The following is a 26,542-nucleotide window of genomic DNA, read 5'->3' on the forward strand; positions in this document are numbered from 1 at the left end:
GCCTATTCTGTTGTGCTCTTCATCTTTAAGAATAGCCTGTTTGAATGAATTTACCTAATTACTAATTCTGCCTTCAGAACACCTTCTTCGCTGAGCACCCGGGGGCTTGCACCCACACACCCGCGGCCGGGCCTGTGTGGGAGCCGTCGGCCTCGCAGTGTGGCTGTTCCAGTGGCTTCCTCCTATGTAGAACTCTCTAGACCCAGTCTCACCCGGCCTTTCATCTGGACGGCTCCGTCCACCCCAAAGCGTTCAGGTGACCTGACTGCAAGATCACAGTGAAAAGTCAAGAAGCAGGTCTTCCGCTTGGCTCGGCTGGCCAAGGCTTCCACCGCTGTCAGTGGCAGGGCTGCCGACAAACGTTTCCTAGAGGAGAATGGACAGCCAAGCACGCCAGCATCCTGAGTCAGCCCCCCGTCTGCTGACAGGCTGGACCATGGCTCAAGGGCCTGGTTCGGGGTGGATGTCCCTCACCCCTTGTCTAGGAGGAGCGCTATAGGGGACTCACCAGAGGGGCACCTTGTGAGGGACAGTGAAACCAGAAGCTCAGACGTTCCTGGAAAGACCTCTGTTTTCTACTTCTGGAAACTCTTACATCTTTCTTCCATTAAAATTTTGAAACAGGTCCTCCAAAGTTATTTTTCCACTGGGGAAGGTGTATTGTCTTTTCCAAGGCTTCACCCAGAGGCAAACTCCATGGTAATAACAAAACAACAATAGTTTACGGATCCCCCTCTGCGTGCAGGCAACTTGCTCTAGATCTCTTGCAATATCCCCAACAGCCCTACAAGCGCTCTTACAGCCATTGGAGAGAGAAGGGAACTGAGGCTCAGAGATGTTGATTAACTTTCCCCAGGTCACACAGCTAGTGAGTGGCAGAGCCAGAATCAGACCCAGATCTGCGTCCCTGCAAAACCACACTGCGTCTGAAAAGGGAAGCGAAACCTTAAAGACTCCCACTGAGGCCAGGTCCATTTAGGACACCAGATATCTGTGTCCTTGAAAAACTCTGGGGAGCTATTGGAAATGTTCCATTCTTGGAACAGATGCCATCCCAGGCTGCGAACACTCCGTGGCCCCTCGTGGCGTGCCTGGCATCCAGGAGAACTTCAGGTCACAGAACTCGGAGTCGAACGCTCTTGGATGCGCCTGCGGTCAGTAATGCCGTGAGCTGGATAACAAACCACAGGAAAAGGAATCAGCACACCCTCTGGAAGGCTGCTCGACAGAACGCAACACACCAAGTCATCCGGTTTCCCTACAATCAGGGCCGCCCTGCGGGACGAATAACGCTATCCTGGTCCAGGCACCGTACTGGTCTAGGCACCGTGGCCGTGGCCATTCAAGAAGTACACTCCAGCCGCACACCTTGGTAATCACGGGTCCATCCAACCTCGAGGCCCTGGCTGCCCTTGCCCTGGGAAGTAGAGCCAAGATGAGAGCAAGTGCCTGTGCTCTGGCTACAAGAGAACGGACGGCACAGGGCCTGCCCACTTCTGCTCCCAGTGAAGGAAGGGGGCAGCTCTTCCCGGGGGTGGGTGGTGATGGAGGAAAGCAAAGCCCAGAACACTAAGCAGAAGCCCTTGTCTGTGATGGGAGGAGGGGCTGGAGGGTGCTGGAGCCCTTCTCTTGTATTCAGGCGGGCGTTTACTCAGCCCCAGGACTCAGGGCTCTGCACTGGCCTCCATGGCTCTTAAATTTATAAACCCTTCCGGATCACACCCAGGAGAAAGCAGGCATCATGAGGCAGGCAAAGGAAATGACCTTGAAAGACAATGTTTTGAAAAATGTTTCTAACTCAGAGGTTCTCCAACTTGGTGGTGCATCCCAATCCCAGAACACAGATTGCTGAGGCTGCCTGTCCCCAGGGCTTCTCAATCAGGAGTCCTGGGTGGGGCCGGGGATCTGTGTCTCTGACGAGCTCCAGGAGATGCTGAGGCTACTGTCTCAGGAGCCACACTTTGAGAACCGCTGTTCTAATTATTTAAAGAGAATGATTTAAGGGCATGAGAACATTGCTCTGAATAACAAGGATATTATTATCAAATGCCTCCCATGTGCCAGATACTTCACTGCCTTTGATATTTACAATACTCCTGCCAAGAAGGAATTAATATCCTGCTTCACAGACCAGAATGCTGGGGCTCGGGAGCTCAGGGACATGCCTAACATTACGCAGCTAAGCACCAGCACCATCGAGACTCTAACTGAGGTCAGAGAGACTGGAAGCTCTCCTTCTCTTTGTCTTATTTCCCACCTCGTCTGGTGAGCCTGGGGCTGGCTGGAGGGTCAGGAGGTGGCTACATGCAGAGCAGGGCATCGTGCGAAGCAGCACAGAATGATTTGCACTGACAAAGCCTACTGCCATGCAAGCCAGTAGAAAACCAGCTCCGTCAGCCACAAACAAGCCAGCCCCTTCGAGGGTGTGGGGGTCACGGGCACCTTGGGTCTGTAAGCATCAACAGAGGCCATGGGCTCTCAGAAAGAGAACAGCTGTCCTCGAGAGCCAGTGCATTCCTTCTGAATTACACTGTATCTGGAGATCCTCCCCTCCTGGTGTGGGAAGGAGACTTGGGTCCATGGTAGAGCGCACTTGGGAGAAGGAGGGATTGTGTTGCCGATGGGCCTTTGCCAACTCAAAGGAGAGGGAAAGGAATGCAATCACCATTTACTCAGCATCTACTATGAGCCAGGCTACTTCTCATACCATTTTAAGGGTAAGGAAACTGAAGTTCCGAGAGGTTAAGTAACTTGCCCCAGGCTGCACAGCAAAAAACCTGGGAGATGGGACTTAAACTCAGGGGTCCCTGAAGGGAGAGTGTGTACTCAGCCCCTGACTGACCATACAGAATCTCGGGTGCAGAGTGGGTCCTAAAATCCCTAAAATCCCTGGCAACTTCGTTAGATAATTGCATTAAAACTCATCAGACTTCCAGCTCGCCCATGCCCAGGGATAATCGGCCCAAACGTGAGGGTCCACCCGTTAAGGAACTCCAGGAAATCTCTCTCTGGAGTATCTAGCCTGAATTTCCACTTTCACCTTTCCCCCAGAGGGTGGTCCCCTAACGTGTGAGAACATTTTAATACCCAGACCGCTTCCTGCCAACAGGGAGCTCAGCAAATGGGAGTGCCTACCAAATCCATGTGAATTTCGGGGAGCTGTGGCCAAGCCACGGGCAAAGGGGCCCCCTCCCTCCCTCCTCTGCTTCTCTGCCTTCCAGCCAGGAGAGAGGGCTTTTCTCTGTCACCTGGGCCACAGTGGACTCTGAGCCAGGACCTCACCTCTACAGAACTCATCACAGGAGAGAGCCCCCCACAGTCACAAAACCCTGATTCAGGTTGAGCAATGATGTAGGGTCACACCTACGCCCCAGCAGCCACCACCACTCTGCGTTCAGTGGTCAGGCTCCCACTGGGTGACAGTGTACCCACCAGACATTAGGCTGCTGGGCCCTGTACCTCCACTGGGCTCCAGGTCGGCTTCTGCTACACTCTCAGCCACAGAGTTTCACAGATGGGTCTTGAGGCGGCCTCCCTCCAGGATTGGGTCTTATAAGGCCCTCAGTCAGGTCCTGGGGCGTACATTGGGCTAGGCCTGAGGACCTCCGCCAGTTCCTGGAGGGATCCTCTAGCCAGGGCACAGAAATCCAAACAGCTTTCAGCTTCGGCACTTAGGGAGAACCTCCCTCCATCCGAGGGCCCACAACACTTCCCTGCACGGACCCGATGAGACCTCCTGCCAGATTTAACGCCCAGGCAACAGCAGGCAGAGGATGAGGACTCGGGTGCTCACTGTGGCTGCGATCTCCTGCTCAGTGTTGTGTCTTGCCTTCTTTGATAACAAGATGTTGTACATCTCAACGTAAATGCCATCTAAGCAAGCATCGGGCTGGCAATGCACTGTTTACCACTCTCCCCGGGGACCAGCCTTCCGCTCTGCAACTCTCAAGGCCCCGCAGTGCAGCCCGAGGCGCCCACCTTCCCTTGGCCTCAATCTGTCTGCCGAGGCCCCCACTGTTGCTAATGGGGGAGAAGCACGCAGGGCTGGGGAGCCTGAGCCCCAGCGTGGGGTGTGAAACGGAGTCAGGCAATTGTCCGCAGTGAGACACTGACGTGACCTGCTGGTTCGCAAAGATGTTTTTGGCCAAGGCAGTCTAAAAATACAATCCAACCAAAACATCTGTGAAACCAGTGAAATGGGGCATCCTTGGGAACAACGGCATAACAGCACAACCTCAATCTAATCTGACTGGGCCGTGAGACACACCGAATGTCACCAGGCATAAAGCTCAGTTTGTGGAGGAGACAAATGAAGAGTGGGGGTCACTATAGTCATGTGTTTTCATTGTGAGAACCTTGGAACCTTCTCGAAGGGTGAGACTGCCAGGTGACCGGAGGGACAGCGGCCAGCAGGGCCCTGTGGGGCTGGCCATGGTATCCAGCTGCTACTCTCCCCGGTGAGCCTTTGTGGCATGGACACCCGCCCAAAACGTTGTGTGGGTCTTACATCTGCCCGTGCATTCACTTAAAAAAAAAAAAAAACAAAAAAAAACTTTGCCTGTATGCTCCTTCTCTAGGTGAGAATGTCTGTCTCGCTCTGTCAGACCCTCGGGAGCAAGGATTTCAAACCTCTTCCCCATGTGTTTTGTCTTATGTCCAGGGAAGCTGCTGGAATAACGTAATCAGCCAGGAGAGGAATCGGGAGTCCAGGCGAACTGACCAGCGGGGAGGAGATGACAGAACTCAGGGTCTGGGGAAAGAAGATCCAGCAACTAGGAAGCGAGGTCAAGAACAGAGAAGGCGAAGGCCAGATCAGCTGTGCCCAGTCATGAGGGAGAAACACGAAGCAGATTCCGGAGTGGGGCCTAGGGGCAGGCTGAGCAGGAAAAGAGGCCCTGATGGCGTTAGATATGCCTGGCCTGCCACCTTCTCACTGTGGTCCCCGCTGACTGCTTAAGCCTGAGTGACCGCCTGTCTTCTTCCCTGCAGGACCTACGTTACAGACACGGGATAGACGTCGTTGGCTGGGACAAGAGTCCTGTCGCTACTCCCCTGTAATCCAGTGGAGCATGACGTCTTCTGCACACAATATTCACAGAATGGCCCAGTTTGGCTTCAAAATCAGCAACGAGACAGACAAAAGCATCAGACCATCGTGGCAACTGTGAATTTACTGCAGAAACACCATCAGGCATCAGCACCAGGCACGTCCTTCCCACTACTAGCCTGGGAGTGAGGGTCTAAACCAGGGTAAGAGGGGCACCTGTGAGTGCTCAGTTGGTTGAGCATCTGACTCTTGGTTTCAGCTCAGGTCATGATCTCGGGGTCATGAGATCGGACCCCACGTTGGGCTCCACGCTTAGACCAGAGTCTGCTTGGGATTCTCTCTCTCCGTCTCTCTCTCTCAAATAAGTAAATAAATAAAATCTTTAAAACCAGGGTGAGAGCAGATATTCCTCTGCAGTGTACCTCTGGACAAGACCAACACATACCGCAACTTCATGCATACCACATGAGGATACTCATTCCCAGCCAACTGTACCACCTTTACTTCAACTCCAACACTGAACTGTTCCAAGAAGGACAGAAATGAGCCATGTGGCAAGCCAGGCCTCTTCAAAGGCCCCTGCCCCCCAGAAGTGGGCAGGCCAGAGCCACTGGAAGGTACCAGAAGTCACCCCAGTAGGAAATCCTTCCTGGGATCTTGCTACATTGGAGAGGTTGGCACTACCAAGAGACTGAGGGAAAAGAGATCCTGCCCTGAGACCCGTGACTTGGACACTCACAAGAACAACGTTGCTAAGGCTCACACGGTCCCCTCCACTACTGGGGATCCAGTGCTCAGGGCTGGCAAAGTCTCGCTCGTCACCCAAACACCCACTCCTGTGATCAACACAGCTCAGGCCCCAGGATACCACTTCTCCAAAGCTTCTCTGTATCTTCTGCCCTATGTCCTTGGGAAAAAAGAAGAATCCACTGTGTCCAAGGACCATGAAGTTCTGCAGGTTGTACTGGGGCCACCGATACGAGGCAGGATGGTAGCTCAGAGCGCAGAAAGGATTTGACCAGTAATGCATGCAGGGGAGAGAAAAGACAAGCAAATTCACGTGTCAGCTCTTTCTCCTCAGACACGTCACTTCCCAGGGCCACGACTCGTCTGTTTCTTTGCTTCAATTCCTGGTCCTGGAGCTACTCGAGAATTAGCGTGGTATTTGCAACAATTGCATGTGGCGGCTAAGAAACATGGCGAGATACCTCACAATACCTGTTACTTTCCAACCAGTATGTACATAACAACTGTGCTGCAAAATACACATCCTTTATGTTAGCTGCTGGATGAGAGCTGAATACTAGAAATAGGAAGCATCATCAGCACGAATATTTAGTGAGATTTAAGTTTTAGAAAATTAAACTTAAAATTCAGTTTTCTTTAAGTAATTTTATTTTAACATTTTTACACATGTTAATTATAATCTGTATTTTCCCTTTCCCATTTTAATTTTTATGTTTTATAAGAAAAAGTAACTTTTAGGGCACCTGGGTGGCTCAGTGGTTAAGCCTCTGCCTTTGGCTCAGGTCATGATCTCAGGGTCCTGGGATCGAGCCCCGAATCCGGCTCTCTGCTCAGCAGGGAGCCTGCTTCCTCCTCTCTCTGCCTGCCTCTCTGCCTACTTGTGATTTCTGTTCTCTGTCAAATAAATAAAAATTTTTAAAAAGAAAAAGAGAAAGTAACTTTCTTTGAAAATACAGATGAAAAATGAATTTTGATATGTTTACATGTACTTCACATTTTTTATGAAATACACTCGCACGCTGTGTATTTTAAATACACTTAGATTTTTTAAATCCTTTAGCTCATTGCTGTGGATAGAACAAACTTACATGGCCATGTTCACGATAATGACAGAATTCATGATCATGCCGTAATGAAGACAAAAATTTAAGAAAATACATATGAAATAATTACAAATTATATGCCTCCATTGGGCACCTGGGTGGCTTAGTGGGTTAAGTGTCCAGCTCTTGGTTTCAACCCAGGTCCTGATCTTAGGGTGATGAGATCAAGCCCTACATCTGGCTCTGCACTCAGCAGGGAGTCTGCTGGAGATGCTTTCCCTCTGCCCCTCCCCCTACATGCATGTAAATTAACAAATAAATCTTTTTTAAAAATTACATGCCTTCGGGGCACCTGGGTGGCTCAGTTGGTGAAGTGACTGCCTTCAGCTCAGGTCATGATCCTGGAGTCCTGGGATCGAGTCCCCCATCGGGCTCCCTGCTCAGCAGAGAGTCTGCTTCTCCCTCTGACCCTCTCCCCTCTCATGCTCTCTCACTCTCTCTCTCTTCTCTCAAGTAAATAATTAAAATCTTTTTTTAAAAAATTACATGCCTTCATGCTGTTAGTCATTCAAACATTTAAACATATGCAATAATAATTAATTTAGCCATTTTTAAACCTGCTACCTTTGGGTCATGTAAAAAGTATACTTTACACATTTTTCCATTTCATCTTTATGAATGTGCTTTTTTTTTAAGATTTTGTCTATTTTGACAGAGAGAGACAGCAAGAGAGAGAACACAAGCAGGGGGAGTGGGAGAGGCAGAAGCAGACTTCCACGGAGCAGCGAACCCGATGTAGGGCTCGATCCCAGGACCCTGAGACCATGACCTGAGCCAAAGGCAGACACGCCCAATGACTGAGCCACCCAGGTGCCCCTGAATGTGTGTTTTTTAAAAGTAAGAGGACGCAGCATGTTTTATTTAAATATTGGTAGGCTTGATTTACATTCCTAAATACTGGGACACACGATGGCCCCCGGTGGTCCTCCTGCCCTGGGCTCCAAAGATGTCAGAGGCAAGGCCACGAGTTCGGAGGGCATAAGGCCACGCACACTTAGAAACACGGAAGACGCTATTCTACATTTCCCTTTAAATAACCCCCTCAGGGGCGCCTGGGTGGCTCAGTGGGTTAAGCCTCTGCCTTGGGCTCAGGTCATGGTCCCAGGGTCCTGGGATCGAGCTCCACATCGGGCTCTCTGCTTGGCTGGGAGCCTGCTTCCCTTCCTCTCTCTCTGCCTCTCTCTCTGCCCACCTGTGATCTCTATTAAATAAAAATTAAAAAAAAAAAAAATAACCCCCTCAGATGACTTCAAAACGCCGCCAGCTTTTGTCCACAGGAACTTCTTCCAGCCTTTACCATCGCTCTTCTCGCTGTGTCTCCGAGGAAAGCACGCCCCGCACGCAGCACAGAGATAGTCCGCAAGTGTTTGTCGACCGACTGCACATGACGGACCACAGACTATGCTGCGGCTTGGACCCCTCGGCGCTGCCAGCGCTTCAATTCATTACACGCGGAAGAGACCACGAAACCTCTGCAGAAAGTGAATGTAGCCCGCAATTCCCCCAAGAGGAACGGTTGGCTTACATGTCATTCACGCGTCACTCCTACTGGAAACGGTCACCGTCACTTTCGGGCATGGGGGTGCCATCTCTCCAGAAACGGGGTCCCAACCATCTTATTATGATGTCTCGTAGATGGCGTGCTGCACAGGGCACAGGAGCCCCAGAGCCTTCCCTTCGTTTCGAGAAGAAAAAGCGCCGCCCCAGGGATAGATCTGCAGTCCCTCCGAGCACCTCACAAAGACAGAATGTCAACCTGAGGTAGAGAGGGCAGCTGCAGCGCACGTCCGGGACAGTGGGTTGTCAGCCAGCTGCACATTGTCCACAGGTGGCCCGCTGCTTACTCAAATTAATCTGGAAGCCACGGGACCACCAGGTATGCTCAAAGGCAGTGAAACAGGTCAAACCACCTTTTCCTTGTTTAAAACAGATCCCATGCCTCCCAAACAGCCAAGAACAGCATTGTCGTTGCCCCAAGGCAGTGCTTCTCGAGAAATCCGCGCGAAAGGGCACCCCTACTAAATCGTATTTGCGTGGCCCGCTGGGGTACGTGGGAGCATGTGGCTCAAAGCAGAAGGCGATCAAACAAGGACCTGTGGCCACACAGGCTCCTTCCTGGCCCCCGAGGCGGCAGGCGGGTCACAACACCTCAGCACGGCTGAAATCCATCTGGCACAGGCCTCGGTCCATCATGAAGTCTTGGAAAGGAGATAGGGAGGGGTGCTTCACAATTCTAGGATGCAAGGCTCACCCAGGGGAGAAGGAATGGCCTGCCATGAATTGTGGGAGGGGGCGCTGCCTTCCTGTGCGGGTGCCTGGCCAGGCACAGTGCTGCCCCTTTCGGGAAAACAGGATCCGTGGTAGGAAAACATAGCAGCTGGGAGTGGCTCTATACTTGGTCTCCCCTTTAGAGTCCATGCCCCTCTGCAGGATCTCAGATTCTCTCTGAGCTCCGCAAATTCTCCCTTGACTGAAGGAACGAGGGTGCCCTGCCTGCTGGTGGTGCTCCTTTTACTGGGCCTCTACCATTCCGAGACAGCCTCGGAGCACCTGTATATTTGGCCTTTTTATAACGATTGTAGTATCGGTAAGAAGGAAGCTTGTTGTAAGGAGAGAAAATGGTTTACAGATTGATAGGATTAATAAGGAGGATGCTCCTGAATTCACTGCAAGCCTTTGGAGTGGCCCCAAAAGGTGACCGATTACAAGTGTTGATTAAAGTGCTCTTCTGAGCAAATCTGGTGAGGATAAAATAAAAATAATTCCCGAAAAGCATTTTTATGTCCTGATTACAAAGTCAGGTATGCAGGGCATCAGACGCCCAGAGCAAATCATTTTTTAAAACCCCCCTCTCTGCGCCGCCAAATTATTCATCTAAGAATCCCATAATAATCAGTAATAGCCGTTACCCTCTTGATGAGTTCGTTAGCTTTAAAATGAATTAACAATTTAGAAAGAGAAATAAATGCCAGTGTGAAAAATATTGCTCAGACTCAGTAAAATATTTCATCTGTGAGCTAACATTTGTGCTCAGCAAATACAAATGTTACACCTCGCCATCCACACTCTGCTCCACTGAGCTGAATTTTTAACCTAAATGAAATCTCCCAGCAGTCACACGGTGACAGAATAGAGGCGGCTCAAATATGCATCTTTGTCTTTATGATCACGGTACTCCCTTTCTTCTTTTTCTTCTAGCGTTTCTTATTTGTCCTTCGAGAGATATACTATTCATTTATAAAACAGATACACATAGCACCTTTTCAAATATTTTTAAGTGTTCCATATTTTTCTTGCGTCGTTGAACATTATATTCGAGATTATTTTTGCATCATTTTATATAGATCTACCTACCTTTTTCTTGTTGATAATTACATAATATTTCATTAAATTGATAACACCGTTTTTTGAGGTGGGGAGAGGGAGAGAGAGAATCTCAAGCAGATCCCCACTGAGTGCAGAGCCTGTTTTGGGGCTCGATCTCACAACCCTGAGATCATGACCGGAGCTGAAATTAAGAGTCAGACGCCCAACCAACTGAGCCACCCAGCCCCCGCCTTGATATACCATTTTTTTTAAAAAAGGAATATGTTGCACCTCTGGGGTTGGAGACAGGGATCCTAAGTGAGCTTGGATACTTCCAGATCATTATGAATTTACTCCTGAAATAAACAGCATAGCTGCTGGGTAATCATGTGTTTGGGAGGCCAACCACCTCACTGGGAGTTCTCCACGACACCTTTCACAGAGAATATAAATGTTTAGGAAAGGGTAAGTAACAAACGTATGCCCATAAGTTTACATATACGTTATTAAAACTCAACAGTTGAGAACTTAGGGCAACCACATTATTTTTTGCGGGGAGGACTATTTTACCAGAGATTGCTTAAAAATATCCATGCATGGTGATCATAAAAAGTAGACTCAGTTTGGGCTTTGTTTTATTCCGTTTTAAAATATCTGCAGATCGCGTGCCGTGTTGCTTGCACCAGAGGAAGATGACCCTACTGCCGCCGCCACTGCCACCAACACCACCACTCACTGCTGTTGCACTACTACAGATGGCCATGTCGAGGGTGTGTGTTCTCCTTGTTGTCTAAAATATAAGCTCTAAGGGCACGTGGATGGCTCCATCATTAAGCATCTGCCTTCAGCTTAGGTCATGATCCCAGGGTCCTGAGGTCGAGCCCCGCATCAGGCTCCCTGCTTGGCCGGAAGCCAGCTTCTCCCTCTCCCACTCCCCCTGCTTGTGTTCTCTCTCTCTCTCTGTCAAATAAATAAATGAAATCTTTAAAAAATAAATAAAAAATAAAAAATAAATAGAATACAAGCTCTAGCCCTGTATTTATGAAAGTTGTCCAGCCATCTCCCTATTTCGAAGTGATGTCCCTAAAATGGAAGGTGGGGTTTTTTCTGTAATAAGTCCCAATTTCCCTTCTGCTTCCTCCCCCCAGCACCAGGCAATGAACAGAAAGCTTACATACTCTGGAAGCAAAAGAGAAAATCACGTCTATAAGTTTCAGACTCTTGCCCGGGTATACAGCCCTGGCGTGCTGACAGTGTGTCCGCCACTGTGCCAAGAGCTCCCCGCTCCTCCTCTCCTGTAATTCTATGGACCCCGGGAAGTAGCTATAAAAATTATTAGCATCCCTGTTTTTCAAATAAGAAAACTAGGGCTCAGACAGATGAAGTGAACTGGCCATAGCCTCACAGTCAGTAACAGGCAGAATCTTCATTCATAACCAGATGGTTTAGCCCTGAACCTTCGGCATCAGCCACTCAGGGTGGGTGTGAAGCGTTAAATCCCTAACACTCTAGAATGATTACATTCATCAGGTATATTGGATTTTCTCTGCGATGTGGAAGGTAGGAGTAGCAAAGCAGGACAAAGACTCTGGCGGGAAAGGCAGGCTCCCAGCCCCCACTGAGCCACCAGGCATGAGGAATGAGGGCAGAAGGAAGAAGCGGGAGGTGCCACGGGCCACTTCACCCGAACTGTTCAGAGGTGAACGTATGAATGTATCCTTTACACAAACGTTGGTCGAGCGCCTTGGTTGAACCTGGTGCCTCCCGGGGTGCCACATCAGAAATTCTCTCCCTCCATCCAAGATGGCGCCATCTAACGCATCACCACGAGGAAACACTGAAGCACAGGAGGCCCAGGCTAGGTCTTAAAAAACTAACACTCCACACGGAAATGAGGTAGGAAAGTCTGGCTGTTTCTACAAGCTAGAAGACAAGAAGGAACTTCGTCCAGTTATAGGCTTCCTCCCTGAGAATTAGTTTTCCATCAAGGACACACTTGGCCTTGGGGTTGGCCGACCTCTTACTCACAGCACTGGCTTTGTGATTTTGTGTCAGGCTGCACGTTTATTTGCTCAGCTGCTCTCACCCAAAAGCACAGCCATTTCCAGAAACCCTGGCACCTTCCCAAGGACGAAGTCATAAGTTTCTAAGATTCTCTGGTGGATCCGGCACTCAGATTTCCCAGACCATCACCATGACCACACGTTCCATTGTTCCCTGGACATCCATACATTCCGGTGATTGGAACCCTGAGCTTTGGGACACTTGGACCTGTTTCCCCTCCTAAAATCGGCTCCAAATCAGCCTCTAGCCTAGCCGCCTCCCACAATGGCCTTGGTGGGAATGGTCCACATCCTTGATGGCCAGATCTGTGCATGAAAAGTTAAAGCCATTATCTGGATAAATACAGACCTTAAGGGGGTTGGTGGGACTTTTCCTTCTTCCCCCTCAAATGACCCGTATGACACTCATGAGTCCCCGTTTCTTTTTTGTACAACCCAGCTGGGCTGCTGAGGTATTCCATACCCCATCTACTCAGTATTTCTTGCAGATCCCTGAGCTCCACAAAGGGACTTCCGTGAGAAAAAGGAAAGGCACTGTCTCTCTCCTGCCTTCTGTGTATCACGACTGCCTGTGTCCGCCCCACTGTCTGGTGGCTGCCCCCTCCCTTGTCCCACCTGTCAGTCTCTACTGTTTGCAAAATCGATCCTTCCTTGGCCAGATGCCTTAGATGGAGGCCACCTGTTGTTTCAATAACCCTAGGGGAAAATATCCTTCTTGTGAGGTGTCCATGGAGCCTTCCTTGTCTGGTGGCCTAGAGGTTGTCAGAGCTGGTCTGACGAGCTTCTCCTTATCATTCACTGGGACTCTGGCTCCTTTGAAGAGCTCTCTCTGTGCCCACCAGAGTGTTGCTTCCAGGTGGCTTCCCGAGGAAACTGAGTCTCAGAGAGTTGAAATGGCTCATCTAAGGTCACTTAGGCAGCAGTGGTGAAAACCCAGCCCCATGCCACCCTGTCTCTCGGTCAAGGATGGGTCCTCATTCATTATATTGTTAGATATGCCCAGAGTTTGACCTCAATGACCCCCAGAGCTCCTCTCTTCTGATTCCATTTCTTCTTTAGTTTTGTCAGTGGTTCTTTGTCTTCCCACCTTAATCTTTCGACATCAGAGTCACTCAACCGTTACTAAGATTCACTGAGAGCCCCTGTCTATTGCAGAGCCCTGTGTCTAGCAAGTTCTACAAAACCATTAGAAAAAGACTCCTTGGGAAGCCTGGGTGGCTCAGTAGGTTAAGTGTCTGCCTTTAGTCATGATCCCAGGGTCCTGGGATTGAGCGGGGAGTCTGCTTCTCCGTCTCCCACTCCCCCTGCTTGTTCTCTCTGTGTGTGTGTGTGTGTGTGTGAGAGAGAGAGAGAGAGAAATAAATAAATAAAATCTTAAAAAACAAAAAAGGAAGGAAGAAAGAAAAAGACTCTCTGTTTCTGCCTCTCAGCATTCCTCCCATGCCCTTCCATCCCATCCAAATTGCCCCCAAACTTCTAGGGCTGGCTCAGGGTCCCCTCAAGCTATGCTGCCTGGTACAGTATCCACTCACCACGGGTGGCCATTGAGCACTTGAAAAGTGGCTGGTTGGAATTGAGATGTGCTGAAAGTGTACAATACGTACCAGATTCCAAAGGCTTAATATGAGAAAAAGAATGTAAAACACTCTAGGTAATAATTTTTATATTGATTACTTGTGGAAGGGACAACATTTCAATATATAGGGCTAAATGAAACATAAAACTAAAATTAATTTCACTAGGTTCCTTTTGCATTTTTTTTTAAACACAGCTACGAGAAAATGCGAAATTACATACATTTTCTTTATATTTCTATTGGGCCAAGATGCTTTAGAGAGTATTTTTAGTCCAAGAGAAGCAGGGAATCACTCTCCAGTCACCAAAAAATGCACTGAGCAGACATTCTTTAAATGCATGAAGGATACAGGCCAAGTGCTGTGCTGGTTATTGGGGGAGGGGGTTCCATATCTAATAAGACAGGTTCCTACTCTCCAGAGGCTTATGTCATCAAGGACTATAAGCTCACAGAAATTTCTAGGTTCCCAAACAGACAAGGGACAATTCGAACTGAGACAAAATCACACACTTTGGGGATACATAGGCAGGTTGGGAGGACCTCACAGAAGAGGGTGAGTTTTGAGGATATCAGTTTTTGGATTCTCTAATGAAAACCAAGTAACAATAGCTTGAGAAAGAGAGAAAGAGAGGGGGAGCGAGGACACTGATTTTCCCTCAGATTATTGCTTGAACACCAGGAGTCCAGGACTGACGGGGCAGCTGCACCTTGTCAAGAACCCAGGCACCTTCCTTCCAGCTTGCTGCTGTGCCAAGATACCGAGTCCTGACACCAAGTCCCCATTCCCGCCAGCAAGAAGTGTGGAAGGAGCCAGTCCCAGGCTCCATAGCTGCACTGAGCTTTGAGGAAGCCTGAGAATGTTTTGCTTTTAGCTATGAATCCAGCTCAAGCTCAGGGGTTCTGTGACCACCAGAATCAGAAGAGGATGGATTTCGGGGAATGGGTCACATTCTCTGCCACAGAGGGATTATCTAGCTGAGCCCAGACAAATGGATAGGATTTAGTAGGTAGGGAAAGCAGACGCCAGGCTCCGGGAACTTCATTAACAGAAACCTCACAGTGTGAGAGCACCTGACAAGCTTGAGGGATGACTGAGTGAAACATAAAGGAGATGCCTTGGTCTGAAAACAAGAATCAGAACTCTCTAGAATGTCATCCATACGGCCAGAAGCACAATTTAGTTTCCTGGGTTATTTCTCAAGAGAAGTTGGCTATTCCCTTCAAGCTCGGGGGGTATCCATCACCTGGAAAGGGAGTAAAGCCACAGCTAGGGAGCCACAGAGCAACAGAGTTTGCTGAGCCTGGGGAAGGCAAGGACTGAACCAAAAGGACGGGCTCAGGGAAGGTTCTGGGTGTGAGCCACAGCAGTCATCCCAACCAGGAAGAGCCTGCGTAGGCAGAAAGACCATGGATTTCTGATGCCACTGGCTCCCTGAGTTTGGGGAAGTCTGATTTGGGATCTCCATGATGAACCTGTCATTAATCACCTATACAGGTAGCGTGGACCTACCACACGCCTGCAGTCCGTCTGCTTTCACTGGGATAAGATGGGAATAAGGCCAGAGCTTTGCTGACCGCGGATCCCCAGCACATAGAACGTAGCAGGTACTCAATCCGCAGTTGTTAGATGAACGAATGAACAAATCATCCACACCTACAGTAAAACAACTTTGTTACGCCGAAGAAGACGTTTGAGCATGTGACGTGCTGGAGATAGCTTGTTGCAAGAAACAAGAGAGGTCACAGTAATAATAGTAATTGCTACTTAATAAACAGCCATTGGCCAGTGTTCTTTCTTTTCCCCACAGCCCTCTGAGAAAGGTATCATTCCCATTTTGAATGAAAACCCCGAGACTCAAATGGGTACCGTTGTCCCTCAGACAAGGGTTTGAATTGTGGGGTTCTGCTTACATGTGGATTTCTTACACTATAGAAACATGAATGTATTTTCTCTTCCTTATGATTTTCTTAAAAATATATATTTATTTATTTATTTATTTTTCAATGTTATTTATTTGACAGACAGAGATTACAAGTAGGCAGAGGGGCAGTCAGAGAGAGGAGGAAGCAGGCTCCCCGCCGAGCAGAGAGCCCGATGCGGGGCTCGATCCCAGGACCCTGGGACCATGACCCAAGCCAAAGACAGAGGCTTTAACCCACTGAGCCACCCAGGCACCCCTATTTATTTATTTATTTATTTATTTATTTATTTACAGAATCCCCACTGAGCAGGGAGCCCAATGCGGGGCTTGATCCCAGAACCTCGGGATCATGACCTGAGCCAAAGGCAGATGCTTAACCGACTGAGCCAGTCAGGTGCCTCTCCTTATGATTTTCTTAATAGCATTTTCTTTTCTCTAACTTACTTTATTATAAGAGTACAGTATGTAATACATCTCACATATAAAAACGTGTTAATCAATCAATCAATCAATTGGTAAGACTTTGGGTCAATAGCAGGCTATGAGTAGTTAAGTTTCAGGGGAGTCAAAAATTACATGCAGATATTTGACTGTGAGCAGGGTTGGCAATCCTAACCCTTGTGTTGTTCAAGACTCAACTCTACATTCCTTGCCTAAGGTCACTCAGGCAAGGAGAGAGAAGTCAGTCCAGGATTCAGACTTTCGGCTCTGCAACTACCGTTCCTCCTCCCTGCTTCTTTTCTTCCACAATGTCCTCGAGACTTTCAATCAATGTCTCAACTACAGACAAACCCACACCAGAGACTTCAATGGACCTGACCCAGCTGATGTAAAAATTCGTTGGTTTGGGTATTACATGACCCTCTTCGGGAAAAGAGCTGGCCTTGCCCAAGACCCTGGTGAGTACCAGGCACTATACTAGACATTTTCCACACACTGTCCCCTGCCATCTTCACAGCAACCCCATGAGGTCGGGACCATTACCTAGTTCCTTTGGGGCGTTAGTAGAATTCTGAATTTGTCTTGGCTTCTCGCCTGCTAAAAGAGAATGGGCTAATCTTGGTACTGAAGCTGGTGAGGGACTTTGCCAAAGTCTGAGCCGCTGGAAAAAGTACTAGGAGAGACACATGTACCAGCCAAAGAAACACTCTTGTGGTTGGTAAATAATGCAGGATCTTTATGGTAGGTTCCAGACAAAAAGGGAGATTTAATTTCTCCTTATGCATTTTTCTTATTAGAAAAATTTTTAGTACTGAATGCTTTTAATCAGAGCACCATGGTACATGTGCTGTGCTGACATCTGGATATAGTTAGCGACACTACAGACAAATTGCAAAGGAGCTCACCCAGAGCATCCAATACAAATTTGACTCTAACCCAGACTCCTAGCAGCACTTATCAAAAGTGAAGGAGCATGAAATTCCTGACTACACCACCTTCCTCCACACCAGATACAGACACACTTGGATCAGGTTCCTGGGCCTGGAAGAGACTGAGGGATCCTGCTATGTTTTCCACCAGCCACAGGACTGGAGGAGACAGGGCAATGGTCCAGACAGGCTGGCAGACTCTCAGTCCAGGGGTCAAGGGCAAATGGGGTGAGGCCAGCAGAGATCAGGACTGGATGGGCAGCACCACGCACCAGGTTCAAAGCCTTGGTGCCAAGCCCTAAATAACCCTAAATACTCATCAGGAGCTCGGTGGCTAGGCCATCAGAGGCAGGCCAGAGTCACAACACAATGCAGTGGGGACACTGGCTGGGAAGATAACGCAAGGTGCAGAGCCCTCCTTCCTCCAAGGTGCTCACGGGGCTGGGCAGACTCCCCAACTGGAGTTCCAGAGGGAGGTAGACGTTGCCCTACATGCACACACCTCCTTGCCAAGGCCTGCTGGGCCTTCCCTCCTGGGCTGGACGAGCCCCTTCCTTGTATTTGCAAACCCAGTCCAGGGGCACAGACCCCCTTGCCTCCAGAGGCCCGGCTTCATCCCCAGGTCATTCACTTGCTGCCCTAGCTCACCCAGTGCACCGTGTCTGCTATCTCCGCTGTCCCTGGGGGTTTCAGAGCCTTTGGGACACTCCTGTTGCCCCAGGATTGCCAAACAGTTCCACTGAAGAACATACCCCACACCAAGTCTGAAGCCCCCTCCTCTTCCAGCTCCTCCAGCCCCGACCCCAAACCAACATGACCCTCCTTAGCACCCTCTCTTTAGTTTCATTGAGAGAATGCTGGGACACTATCTTAGGTCCCTGGATATACTCGGGCGTGTCTCTTAACAACGAAATTAAACTCCTTCTCCTCCCCAAACTTGCTTTCTTTTCTATATTTATTCCTGACTCAGCAATGAGCATGGCTGTCTGCTCAGACTGAAACCCCAGGGGCCCCCCCAGACCCCTCCCTTCTCCTCCCTTCCCCCATATCCAAACAAATACGAAGTCCAATGATTTTTTTATCCTAAAAACTTGGCACAGTTGTGCTCTCCTATCTGCCTCTATCATCCCCCAAATAATTATTACAATGGCCTCTCATGCTTCCAGAACAGTCTTCCTAAAACATGAACTTGATTGTGAGCTTCTCCTCTCATGGAAGCCTTCGTTGACTTCCCGTGAGAGATGGATGATCTTCTCTCTGGGGAAACACAGACCCACCATCTCTCCAGCCTTTCTCCTCTCCCTCCCTCCTGGCTTGAATCTCTAGATCAAAGGGCTTAACCAAGGTCTGTGGGAGGCTGCAAAGGCCATGAACCACCGAGATCATGTGCAAAATGCCAGGCACATGCATGTCTTCTAAGGTGATTGCCAATAGATTTCAAAGGGGGTTCTCAAGAGTCTGTGACTTGGGGTGCCTGGGTGGCTCACTCAGTTAAGCATCTGCCTTCAGCTCAGGTCATGATCCCGAGGTCCTGGGATCGAGTCCAGCATCGGGTTCTCTGCTCAGCAGGGAGCCTGCTTCTCCTTCTCCCTCTGCCTGCTGTTCCCCCTGTTGTACTCTCTCTCTCTCTCTGTCAAATAAATAAAATCTTAAAAAAAAAAAAAAAAGAGTCCGTGACTTAAACACAAGTTAAGAACTCCTACATCTTGGGGCACCTTGGTGGTGTCATTGATTAAGTGCCTGACTCTTGATTTCAGCTCAAGTCTCGATCTCAGGGTCATGAGATCAAGCCCCACATTGGGCTCCGCACTCAGCTCAGAGCCTGCTTGAGAGTCTCTCTCTCTCTCTCTCTCTCTCTGCCCTCCTGCTTGTGATCTCTCTCTCTGAAATAAATAAATAAATCTTAAAAAAAAAAAAAAAAGAACTCCCACTTCTCACGTAGGTCCCTTCACACAGTTGCCTCTGCTCATCTCGCACACATCTTGTTGAAAATGTTCAAATGTATTTGGCCATGACTTAGAGTAAGAAACCATATTTATATATAAAACAGAACCAAATCTTTACCAAAAGCTTCTTAAGCTTACTACGTCACATATGTGTTCATCTTTCCTATTTTACTTATTTTCCTTTTTTTAATGCTGCCTGTGATCCCTTAAACTAATTTTATAACCCACCCACCAATGGATCCCAACCTGCAGTTTAAATTTAGGTCTTGATACTGTATTGTCTTTGTGGCTCTCTGTTGTTTTTTGTCATGACTCTCAGCTGGATCGTAAGCTCCTTAAGGGCAGGGATCACAATATGCACATTTTCAATAATGCCCATCACAGAGTACGTGCCTTAGACATGTGGAGAATCAGCTGGATGGAATGTGGGAACGCCCTAAAACATGTTGCTAACTATTTTATGCATGGAGATGTAAAAATAACTGTTTATGTAGTGGAAAAGAATTCCCTGGATTGTACCCGGGAGTAAAGTGGGGTCTCTGTTCTGTTGGTTTAGTACAATTGCCATCTGCATGATTCTATGCCTGAAAAAAGGGAAATACATGGACTTATGCAGTAGCAAATACATTGGCCTGTGAATAGCTCAGCAGAACAATAAAGCCTAAACACTTTGAGGTCTCTCCCACTAGACATAGGAGAAAAATATGAATTGTTAATGGAATAACTAAAATGCTGCTTTGTAGAAGACACAGAGATGAGGAAGTAACTTTTTTTTATTACTAAATTTATCAGGGTGCCTGGGTGGCTCAGTCGGTTGAGAGTCTGCCTTCGACTCAGATCATGATCCCGGAGTCCCAGGATGGAACCCTGTATAAGGCTCCCCACTCATCAAAGAGTCTGCTTCTCCCTCTGATCCTTGCCTCTCTTCTGCTCTCTCTCACTCTCTCTCAAATAAATAAAATATTTTTTAAAAAATTTAAAAAAAATAAATCTATCAACCAGCCTTTAAGAATTTGTCACTCCCTGCTACGTCAGGCAGAGGTGCCTCCCCTCCAGAGGCCGGCAAAACAGTAGACCAACTGACACACCAGAATGGTTAAGGGTCCGACTGCGGGTGTGGACACAAAGGGGAAAGCTCAGGAAGGAAGGGCTAAATTCTTCATTCCACCCCAAAGCTGGAGTGCGAGTGTGGCCTTGACATAAACATGAAAATCACAGGAAAACAGGGACTGGATAAGCCGGAGGACATTTGTCGAGCACAGCAGCTGCTCCTGATGGCAAGAAGGCTGCTCTGGCCACTTATTCTGCAGAGGGAGGAGACGCTCCATTTCCCAGCCCGCAAGGCTCCCACCTCTGAGCCAGAGCACCTCTGTCTCCTGCTCTGAGGCCCCGAGGTCGCATTCACAGGCTAGGCCGCTCTCCAACTTGAGAATCCCACCAGCCCCCAAACCCCATCAGACACACACCTGGAGGTAAGAGCCTCCGGCACTCCAACCTCGTTCTCCTGATCTCCAACGTGAGAAAACAATCCCTTCCTTTCAGGGTTGTTGTCAGGGTGCTAAGAGCTCTGACATTTGGGACCTAGACTATGGTGCGCACTCGGTCGATGGCAGTTTCTGCTGCTTTGGGATGTTGTGCATGCTGATGACTGACTTACACCGTATACATTCCCGTGTGCGTTTCCTGACAAAGAGTGTGAGGGCTCACAGGGAAACTGAGGCAGCCAAATCCATGAAGCCCAGCCCAGTGGCACACCCCCGTGCACAGAGTCCACGGAACAGCATCTGTGGCTGTGAGGGGAGTAGCCCAGGCCCCAAGACACAGGACGTGGGGGAGCCAACTTGAATAAACAGCAGCAGTTCATGTTCAAGTGTGATTTGGCTGAGACAACAGCCCATTGCATTTCTATTACCAGCAGCATTTGCCTCTCCCCTATGTCCCAGTCCCCCGTCCCCAGCACAGACCACGCCAAAGTAAGGTGATTCAACCTCTGGACACAGCAAGCGGGAGTCCCTCATTCCCATCCTGCTGGCTGGACTTCCCAGAGGCAAGTGTGCTTTCTGCATGCTTGAGTCCAAAAGCATGAGAACAAGAGGAAATGTCCAGGCTGGCATACTTCAGCAAAACAAAATAAATTCAGCTACAAGTAGTTACAAAACTGCTCTCGGGGGAGCGGTTCCCTCCCTCCAACACACTCCCATGAGACTCATGCTTTTAAAAGGAGATTTAAAATTCCCACCCTAGAGTAAATGTGCTTTCAATCACCATGCAGCAAAACCCAGGGCCCCGCCACCAACGCCTAACACAGTCCTTGCTCAGCACTGCCTTTAAACCCTGACAGATTTCCCTTGGGTTCAGTATTTGCTTCGTGGACAACCTCGAGCCATTCGACACGAGTAATCCAATCAGAGTACGTGGCCGCCAGCTCGCCCCACTCCCAGGAAGAGCTAAAAATGACCCTGCATAGGAACACAGGGCTTGGGACCGTCCACTCGCTTCCCATCCTGCACATGAAAGAGGGAGTGAGGAAGAAGACACATGACCTCCCCGCAAATACCACCGTGCCAGTGGCCTGACCGAACCATCTGCATAGCCTTTTCACCTGGGCACGTGGCAACCCAGAATAAAGATCATAATCCATCCTTTCTTGCAGCCAGGGATGGCCGTGTAGACTGTCAATAATGAAAGACCAGCAGAAGTGTCCTGTGTCCTGTGGCTGCATTTTTTTTTTTTTGGTCTCTTCTTTGTCCCCTCTTTTTTTTAGGGAAGGGGTCTGTGGCCCCATCCCTAAAGCCACTCCTCATAGCAAGGAGCTAAAAGTACAAGTTGTCACCCAAGTCTCCTTAGATGGTTTCTAGAACAGCCCAGGCACCAATGAGCCCCTTCGTTGACCCACTAGCTTCCACGTGAACCCTCTGTGTGGGGCGTCGGGCTGGATCCTCCCAGGAAGGGGCCTTCCTCCCAGGAAGTGCTCCCAGTCTCACGGGGAAGAGGAGCCAGAGAGCAGGCAGTGGGATTAAGGGGAAGAAAGCATGAAGAGGATGGCACGGGCTGCGCTGGGCTTGGTGGGGACTCAACCCCGTGAGGGAGCGCATCCATGGACAAGGACATCCAACTATCCTATGGCTGTCAGACTCATTTTCATAGGAGGAGAGGGGAGCCTGTGGGGAGGGAAGATGGCTCACAGGCCAAGGGAAAAATGTGCACACAATCTGAAAGGCAGAGGGGAAGTAGCCACCACTGTGCTTGGAAGAATGCTGAGGTCCCCGCCACCATCCACCAGCTCACCTCCATTTTCATGGGCTCATGGCATCTCGGGCTCCCACGGCACCTCCATGTCCTAGGCCAGGTGTGGGTGCAGCTCTGTGGTGAAGGACACTGGCTTCTCCTGTAGGTGCGGTGGGGACAGACCTAGGCCACTGTGTCCCCGTAGGGACCATTCTGTCCTCTCCCACTTTGTACCACTTCTTTTCCTAAATGCCTGCCTTGCTCACTGCCAGAGACACCAGGCCCAAAACTCCCTCAGAGAATAGCCCTTGCTAGACATCTTCCTAGCTCCCCTGTGTGGTCCCGACTGAGCACTTTCTTCTGATCCCCTCAGTAACCCCCTCTAAGAAGCTCACTTCCCTGACCTCTCCCATCATGGGATAAGGGCTCTTCTTTCTAATCAATCCCCAATTCCGTTGCTAACCATTCTGCTTCCCTTTCCAGGTCCTGACCGAAATATCGATGGCTGTGAAATTCAAAGAAAAACTAAAGAAACAATCCTTGCAGCTTCAAGGAGACATAAGAGATGGGACAAGAAAACGCAGTAAACGAGTCTGGACTGGATCGTGGATGGAGGGTGGGGAATATTATAAAATCAGTATCGGGACGTTCATTGGTGAGATGTGAATACTGACTTCACATTAGATCATGGCGTTGGATGAGATCATCGTGTCCTGGTTATGTAAGAGAAAGTCCCTCCTAGGAGATATTTGCCGAAGCATTTCAGGGTGAAAAGCTGTGTTGTCTACAACATAATCTCAAGCAGCTCCGCAAAAGACATGAATAATACGTATCTGGAGAGAGTTAGAGAGAGAGAAAGCAAAACGTTCCCTTGTAAGCCTGTAGGAAATGCATACAGATGCTCCTTGTCCTGTCTTGCAACTCTTCCGAGGGACAAGGTTCTTTGAAAATACAAAGCAAAGGAAAGCATCTGAAAGATTGAAAAAGAAGAGAGTAAGAAGCCCAGAGACAGGTGTGGAGATATTACCCAAAGAAGAGTCTGAAACGCCAAAAAGGTCACCCGGAAGGGAGACAGCCCCAAGGCCGGGGACATTGCCGCAAGGTTTCCCAGCCTTGGACCCCAGCCTCCCCGCACCCTAACAGCCCCTCCCAGACTCCGCTCGCTCTGCTATTTATAGAGCGACTGCTTTCCTACAGAAAGCCCTGAAATAGAAATGTTAGAGGAGCAGCTGGTGCCTCCCGGGAACCTAATAAAACGTCTGTTTCCAAACAGTCCTGCTTCTGTCATAAATATCCTGTAGCGCGTGCCCCTCCCGTCTGTATTCGCAGGCACATTTGCATGAAAACGGGGCTCCGTTTATGAAGAATTTATCTCTCCCTGCTGTTTACCGTCCGCCTAGGGCCGCCTGGGACAAGGCCCGCACGGGAGTCACGCCAGCCTTAAGGCCCAAGGCGAGGGATGCTCGGCCAGCCCCGGGACGAGTCAGAGAAGGCTCCATGTTCTAGGGCCTCAGCCAGTGCACGCAGCAGCCGGCCCGGCTCACACTTGCACATGTGTGCATTCACTGGCCACGACCCTGGTGGGATCTGGGGGCGGCAGCCCCCACGGCCTGGCAGACAGATGCCTCAGGTAGCCTGGAGGGTCCGCTTGCCCCCAAGACCTCCAGGTCCCTTTGGCTTTCCGGTTCATTGTTGGATGACGTCTTCAGTTCCTCGGGCTGCCATAGCCGAATACCACAGACTGCGTGGCACCAACAGTGGACACTGATCCCTCATAGCTCTGGAGGCTGGAAGCCCGAGGTCAAGCTTCGGGCCCTTAGGTTCCTGGTGATATCCCGCCTCCTGGCTTGTAGAAGGCCACCTTCTCCTTGTGACCTCACGCGGAGACCATGGGCAGGGCCGTGAGAGCAGGGCTCTCTGGTGTCTCTTCTTACAGGGACACTAATCCTATGGGACCAGGTCCCCACCCTTAGGACCCCATTCACCTTAATTACCTCCATAAAGGCCTGATCTCCAAATACAGTCACAATGAGGGTTGGGGTTTCGATGCACGAATTTGGGGTGAGGGGGGACACAGTTCAGCCACCACAGATGATAGGACTGTCCTTGAGGCCCCCAAACCCTTCTCTGGGCAAGAACAAAGGCCGCCCCCTCCTTTCAGCTGCCTTTAGCCCCTGACTACCGTCTCCGGTCTCTGCCAGCTGCCGGCCTGTGCCAGTCATATGCCAATAGCCATTCTTGGCCCAGAGCCCGCCTCACGCTGCGGGGATGGAGGGCCGGACCAGGGGAAGGTAGTGGAAAGGCCCAAGGCGCCAGGAGCAGGAAGCAGGCCAGGACACGGATGGCCAGTCAGGCCAGGACCTGCTCTGGAGGCCCCAGCCTGGTTCCAACCCGCCTCAACCCAGGGCCAGCCTCTCCCCGGAGGTGACCGTGAGAGAGGCACCGAGTGACCCCTGCGCTGGGCGCTCAGGCGCGCTGAAGGCCCTGAGCAGAACTCACGTGTGAATGCCATTCAGCTTTTTTGTTCATTGTTGCCCGCCGAACAATCGGGAATGTTTTACTTGGAACCGGCGTGCGATCCCATCATGCCGCACTTCCTTTGTACTGAACAAGTGTTATTTAATGGGGCAGTTTTGATTGTTTTGGAGATAGGCGCATATTTGGAAAGAGGAGGGGTTTGTGCGCGTTGATTACATTGGCCTGCTTCCTCTATTTTTTCTGGGAAATCCTTCTTCCCGTGTGTATAGATGGTAAGTCTCACAGAACCACACGACACAGCACATGAGACCCTGGCCCGGGGCAGCTTCCCGGCGTCCTGGCCCAGCCTGCCCCTCGGGGCCCTGGGGGGCTGCAAAGCAGGGATGGGAGTCGAGTCGGTGGCGCCCCGTAAAGTCACACGCAGGTGAAGCCATCCGCGGGGGCTGGCCGGGGTGCACGTCCGTCTCCGGGTCCAGGAAGGCCTGGCTGAGCTGGCCTGGGTCAGCACAAGCATCTGGGGCCCCTTCCCTTCCCAGTCTCTCCTTAAGCTGCCCCCCCCTCCACCAGGAGGCCTTTCCTCTCTCACGGAGTGTCAGCTTCAGTGGAAGAATGGCCATTGTTCCTTCTCAGGGAAGAGGCCTCCATCCCCGTCCTTTCTCGCATCCTGTTCCTGGTTTCTAAGTCCCACCACGGAGCCGCCTAGCCTCTCAGCCCACCTGAGAGCCTGCCTGCCCTCAGATTGGCCTCCCCTGCCCACCCCTGTGCCCTTCCTCTCCCCGAGCCAGCTGGCCCTGGCCTCGCTCCTCTCCCCCCTTCAGAGCCCCCAGACTCCCTGTGGTGAAGCTTCATGCCTAGGCCCTCCCTCTGACTTACCTGGGCGGCTCTGCCTCCCCTTCTCCCCCTTCCTGCTTTGTCCCTCGTGGGACGTACTGGCCCAGGGTTTGTATGAAAAGACATGGAGCCAACTCCCTCACGAGTGTCCTTGGCTCTCCTTGGTGGCAGCACCTGGGACACAGACCACGAAAGCTCACTGACTCACCAGGGGCCGAGGGGACTGTCTCCAAAAGGAGACCTGGGCAGTGTCCCGTCTCCCAGACTCACATGGTCGCCTGCTTGCTCCCCAGCTACTTTTCCCGAGGAGCCATTTCTTTGGGCTGATTAACCCAAGGGACCCAAGGGACAGCAGGCCTCGTCCTGCCTGCCCCCGGGTCCTGTGGCCCCGGAAAGTGGTGTCTAGTGTGGGAGCTGGAATCTAGAACGTTGTTCAGACCTTTGCAGCTCCGTGTTCTGTTCAGTTTCTAGAAGCTCAGCTTCTCCTAAACCCTCAAAAAGTCCAACAGGATCATGTCCCCACACAGGAATGTGTGTAAACACAGGAGTAGAACCCAAGAACCTTGAACTAAAAACACCAACTCGGGAGATGCTCCCTGAGAACACAGCCCTGGTTCCGTGACCCCCTGTGCTTGTCTGGTGTCTCCTGCCTGGGGGCCACACCAGGAGCGAGGTCAGGAGGAAGGTCCTCGAACACGGCTTCTAGCACAGCACTCTCTCTGTCCTCCGCCCGTCTTATCCTCATCCTCCGCGTGGGAACAGCGAGAGAACAATGTGTTGCCCAGTTTTTGGAACTTCATCTTCCTGGGGTTATGAGATGTCCCTGTAAACCCACACTCCATGCAACACAAAGGAAAATCCATGTTTTTCCATACCTGGGTACAAAGTGTACCTGCTGGAGGAAAGGGGCGCTCGCCTGCTCAGG

At 50.2% G+C, this 26,542-nt stretch overlaps 1 long non-coding RNA gene across 1 annotated transcript; it reads right to left on the bottom strand.

The window, feature by feature from the left end:
* Nucleotides 1–725: 725 nt before the first annotated feature.
* On the bottom strand, nt 726–26,542 carry LOC125085136 (uncharacterized). Its single transcript, XR_007122782.1, has 3 exons — nt 26,057–26,542; nt 22,369–22,468; nt 726–926 (listed from the first exon to the last, which is right to left on the bottom strand). It is a non-coding gene; the product is annotated as an uncharacterized LOC125085136 (long non-coding RNA).

The sequence above is a fragment of the Lutra lutra genome, chromosome 14, assembly GCF_902655055.1.
Source record: "Lutra lutra chromosome 14, mLutLut1.2, whole genome shotgun sequence".
Lineage (NCBI taxonomy): Eukaryota > Metazoa > Chordata > Mammalia > Carnivora > Mustelidae > Lutra > Lutra lutra.